This window comes from Chiloscyllium plagiosum, unplaced genomic scaffold (assembly GCF_037043375.1).
Source record: "Chiloscyllium plagiosum isolate Xiang-an unplaced genomic scaffold, Cpla_swu_hap1 HiC_scaffold_30, whole genome shotgun sequence".
Taxonomy (NCBI): Eukaryota; Metazoa; Chordata; class Chondrichthyes; order Orectolobiformes; family Hemiscylliidae; genus Chiloscyllium; species Chiloscyllium plagiosum.
The window spans coordinates 45,932,970-45,938,969 of NW_028270168.1; positions in this window are offsets into that span (position 1 = coordinate 45,932,970).

Below are 6,000 nucleotides of genomic sequence, written 5' to 3' on the forward strand. Positions count from 1 at the left end.
TATATGGTGCTGGGTAAAGGGCTGTTTGAAATAGTTCACTGTCGCTGTTCCTCCTTTGCTTTTGCTTTGTCTTAGGTCTACCTAATAACTCGTGGTTGAAGATGTACCACCATAGAATATTTCCAGAAGAGGTATTGTTCTTAGATAAAGGGGAAGGTTTATTGCATGATACCAATCAGCACAATTACACTTGGTAATTATGGTAGTTACCAGGATCTTAGGGAGTTGGCATAATTACAGCTGATCCCTCGAAATGCTAGAGAACAATTCCCTGTCTCCTCCAGAGATTATATGTGATATCAGTAGAATGGGTGGAACCAGTGTAATATGAATACTAGTTCATTTAATATTACCTTATACAAGAAAGCTCCTGAATAAGAATGTCACGTGAAACAAGTTTTGTGCAATGCGGGATCCCAAAGTGTTGTAAATTACTCTTGGACTCTGGGCTGGCCCCAAGCAGTGAAGAGCACCATCTGGGGTTGGAACTGTGAGACTGATCGATGTAGGGATTTAAAGGGAAACTACTTGATAAAGAAGACTGAGCCCAGCTTGTTCCACTCTCAGAGGAGTTCATGAGCAGGGGATTGGCCATCTTTGATGCAATCATAAATTACCAGGGTTGAGTTCAGTATCATATTAAGCTCATTAAAGTTTAAATATTTCAAACTAAAATACTGGACATAAAGGCTTTTGACATCAGACAGGACACAGACTAACAAATTGACTGTCCACCAAAAAGACTGAATGAATGGCTACCCTAAATTAATTCCTCAACCATCGAAATTCCAGGGATTATAATCCTAGTTCTGTTCGCCGAGCTGGAAGTTTTTGTTGCAAACGTTTCGTCCCCTAGCTAGGCGACATCATCAGTGCTTGGGAGCCTCCTGCGAAGTGCTTCTTTGATGTTTCCTCCCGTGTTTATAGTGGTCTGTCCCTGCCGCTTCCGGTTGTCAGTTTCAGCTGTCCGCTGTAGTGGTTGGTATATTGGGTCCAGGTCGATGTGTTTGTTGATGGAGTTTGTAGATGAATGCCATGCCTCTAGGAATTCCCTGGCTGTTCTCTGTCTGGGAATTCCTAGAGGCATGGCATTCATCCACAAACTCCATCAACAAACACATCGACCTGGACCCAATATACCAACCACTACAGCGGACAGCTGAAACTGACAACCGGAAGCGGCAGGGACAGACCACTATAAACACCGGAGGAAACATCAAAGAAGCGCTTCGCAGGAGGCTCCCAAGCACTGATGATGTCGCCTCGCCAGGGGACGAAACGTTTGCAACAAAAACTTCCAGCTCGGCGAACAGAACCACAACAACGAGCACCCGAGCTACAAATCTTCGCACAAACTTTGAATTATAATCCTAGTTTTCTTAATCTCATTTTGTAATTTCACCCTAGAAGCATAGTTTCCAGTGACTTGTATTCTAATACAATAGATATAAAGGCTGGGATTCCATTACCTTTTTGGATTTTTTTGTACCTGGCATTTTCATAATGTATGAAATGCAAGTTCTTGTTCTTTTTAATAGTTGAAGAACCTGTGATGTTCCAGCCTCTTTTCATAATATTTACCTCGTTTTATTCTCCTCCTTCATACCACATTCACACCTGTTAATTTGCTTATTCTTTCTTGACCAGTGTTGAATTTAATTCTGACTGTGTCAACTGAGCAAAATGTTATGTGGCTTTGTTTACACTGGACTGATTTGATAAAATAGTCCAGCATTCTGTTTACTTTGGTGATTGTTGCCATGTGATGACTGGACATTGTAAACATTGAGTCTACCAAAGTCCACCATCACTCTTAGATCTTTAGATGCTTAAACTTTATTTATTAACATCCTATTGAATTTAATTAATCATAATACTGACAGCTTATTATTTTGGGTTCAATCCTACTGCCAAATGGGAACCATCCAAGCGAGTAGTTGATATACCACAATTTTAAATCTTAACCTGTTGTTCTGGACAGGCATCAGATCGTAAAGATATCCAGTGTATACCATTAATTTTTGGGGATCTATTGGTTTTAAGCTCTTTGAACCCAGCTGATAACATTTTACAAGTGATCTCCAAGTCATAGAATTCATTGTGGAACTTTTTATGATGCATGGTATTTTACTAGTGTCTTCTTCAGTCAATAATTTTACAAAGCAATTTGTAAAATGTGTACCGATTAATTTTGGCTCATCTTGACTTCTTTGCTTGCTCTCTCGCTATATTATCGGCAGAGTGTCTTCCTGTTGAGTTTGGTGTCTGCTGTACTGTCTGTTTCTATTTACATCATTCATATTTTTTTGGTAGGTTCTCATGTTCTTCACTAGTGGCTTAGCTGTGTCATCCCCCTCTCACCCAAACGTCAGAAGATTGTAGATTGTGTGCAGCATTAGGGAATTAAGCAGGTCATGTTGTGAGGTCAGGATCATTTCCAGCTTCCGTTCCCACACAGTGTGGATGACCTTTTGAATTGGCCAGTTACTGGCCAGGGGTGTGTTCACCATCCAATCTCAGATGGCAGGCAAGCTCCCAGTACCTGAGAGTGAATAGGAGGTACTCCAGGACGTAATAAGCAGAAGTCTGACAATGGAGATAAGGTGGAGAAGAGAGTGCCTTAAGACACAGTCACATTCTCTGCATATTTAAAACTTTTCAGAATATAAATGCAACAGCTGTCAGACAACCATCGCAAGGTGGAAGCCCGCTCCTCCACCTGGCTCTGGAGAATTCCAGACTCATTCAGCTTTATTCCTGTGTTTCTGACGAAGCTTAGGCTGAGTCCCAGCCTCTGAAGTGGGTATAAGAGATTCCAGGGTGTTGCTTGAAGAAGAGAAATCTGTCCCCTAGTGTCCAGGACAATGTTTGCCTTTGACCAGCAGCATGAAAACAGATTAACTATCAATCACTGTTTAGACGGTGCCATGGAATTTGGCTGATTCCATAATAACAGTGCCTATCAGTGGCGAAAGTGAAGTGGCAAAAGCCACTCATAGGCTGTAAGTTCTTTGTGATGCTCCAAGAAGAATAAAATTCTTATTAAGAGAACAAAATAAGAAAACTTTTCTTTCCACTCCTCACTTTTCCCTTCAGAGTTTGTAATTTCTACTTTTTAATTCTAAGTTACATTGTCTTGTCAAACCATTTGGATTTAAATCACCTCAGTCTGCACGTCATTGTTCTAATATAAAGTTGATCCGAAGACAAATACTAAAATGCTTCATTAGGAATGAAGACTCTAGGTAGCAATATTATGTAAACTGGTTAAATAGAGGATGTGTGTAAGAAAATGGCCTAATTACAGTGTGTGAGGGTAAGAGTGCAAGGGGCACAGTCTAGTTTTTATTACTATGATGCAGAGGTGAGAGGTCCCTCTCCCATTTTTCCAAAGAAAGACAACCAACAGGGAGGCTGGCAGATCCAACAGCACTTGTTCTGAGCCATTGGGTAGTTGCGGTCCTGTAAGCAACATTTATAAATGGAGAAGACTGTGCTGAGTGCTTAGATCAGATTCAGTGGAAAATTTCAGTTAAAAAAGGACAAAATGTTTTCCCACCTTACCAGTTCATTTCACTTCCATAATATAGCAACAAAGTGCAGAGCACAGAATAAGAGAGAGAAACAACCAGGAGATGGGCTCGACCAGTTGCTGCCTCAGCCTCAGCACCAGTGAAAGGAGCACTCTACAAGGTTGGGAGCTCATGATCTGATTTGCTGCTTCTCTTTCCCCAATTGGTGTTCCAGCCTACAGCCTGGGAAGCGCTGCACTGGAGCAGCATGATGACTCAATGGTTAGCATTGCTGTTCCACAGGACCAGGGATCCAGGGTTGGTTCCAGCCTTGGGTGATGGTTTTGAGTTTGTACGTTCCTCCCATGTCTTCACGGATTTCGACTGGCTGCTTCTGTTCCTTCCCACTGTCTGAAGACAAATAGGCTCGGTGGATTAGCCAGGGTAAATGCAAGGTTACGGGAGTAGGGTTGCATAGGATGCTCTTCAGACGGCTCGCGCAGACTTGATGGGCTGAGTGGCCTCTCTCTGCACTGTAAAGACTCTATGAGTATTACATCTGAAAATATTCACAGTCATTGATCCTAAGTTGACTTCTCTGGTGATGAAACCATCTCTGAGGCACCAAGTCAAGATTACTTGTAGAAGGTCTGAGTTGTGACAATGCATTCACATCATAACTGGGAACACATAATATCTAGGTGAATCTTAGCAGTCAATTTTAAATGGTAGGGTTGATGTTCAAGAATGAGGGGAAAATAAATGCTAGTTAACTGCAGAACGTTCTTATATACACCTGGAATCAGTAATATAATGGATAGAAATCTGGAACAGGGGAATAACATTCAATTATTTCCAGTTTATTTTGGATTGTTGATGACAGCTGCTTAAGACTCTTTACAGTCAGAAATTGCATTCAGAAAATCCTTTTTTCCACCATTAAATACAAACTGCATAATAAGTGATAGCTTTGTCAGTAATATAATCTCATGGTAGTCTTAAAATGCACAGTGGCAATTGGAAAACTATTTCATAATTTAAACAGTTGCTTTAACTGTGGACGCTCAGAAGTTCTGTTACAGGGAGGGATTAATCTTTGCTGGCCCTGGCTTTTTTTTTTGACTTTTAGAATTGACTTAAAACAACAAAGCTTCAGACAACCAAGACACATGTGAAGGCATTTCCAAATCACAACCCAACACAAGATACTGATGGAAAGGACTTCTTAGCATCTGGGAGTTTTCAATCATCAATATTTTTCAGCCTTGAGGAAACAGCATTGCTTCAATTTTCTTCCTCATATACAACATTTCATATAAAAAGGGGAAATTCCTTTCTCTCTGTAATTGAGGAACTTCAACATCATTTCTATTGGTAATTTAAAAGCCATTGTTTTCCAGGTTTTATTTTCGGTGTTTAGAAAGGAGAAAGTCAATGGAAAACTTTCGAATGTGTAAAATCCAAGTTGCAGAATACTAGTAAGAAATTATAATTTCTTCAATGCCAAAACTCAAAAAGCAAGGCATTTGGCAATTAAGCTAAATTACGATGTGAAAGTATTCACTTTAGTGCATCACTTTAAGGGCCTCACCATCCGGCTTCACCTCTACACAATTAAAAAGGTAACTAAAAGTAAAACTGAAGAGTTGCTATTTATTTTTGTTGTTTTAGCCATTTGATCTGAGCTGTGATAGTTTGGGAGGAAAAGCTGTCACAGATGTGACATTTACTTGCTGTGCCAACTGTATCAGCAGTAGCTCAATGACCTCAGCCTTAGGCTTGATAAGCCTCGAGGTTCACCCTAGCCTCTCCAAGAATTAAAAATTGCTCTTTAGGATACTGTTATTCCCATGGTATGCTAATATTATGATTTTCACTAGACCATGAATCCAGAAGACTGAAATAATAATACACAAAGACAAACCCCAATGTTTTAATAATATACAGAAGCTATCAGATTGTTGCAAAAACTCATCTCAATTTTTTATGTCCTTTAGGGAATAAAATATACTGTCCTGAAAACATGGTCTGGTTTACATAACAATTAGTTGACTCCTAACTTCCCTCCAAATAGTTTGACAAGTTACTCATTTGCATCAAAAGCAATACAAAAGCTTTTCCACAAGGACTGCTGTGGTTCAGGAAGGTGGGTCTCAATCACATTCTCAAGGACAATTAAGATTGTTGGTCAAGAAATGCTTACCTTGTCAGCAATTGCCACACCCTGTGAAAGAATTTAAAAGTAGCAATAAAGGACATCAAAAAGATTTAAGTTTCAAATATTTTTTAAACAGTTTTTCAAGTTATGAAAATATTGTATTGAGTCAAGAAGAGTGATCGTCATCAACCATCCAATCAGGTAAAGAACAAGCTGTTCATTTTCAGATCATTGAGGGAAGACCTGGAACTGTGAGGTTGAGAACTCCGTTTGGCCTTCAGTGCAAGCAGCAGGTTAACTATTGATGCTGTACAGTCCTTGCTCCTTATT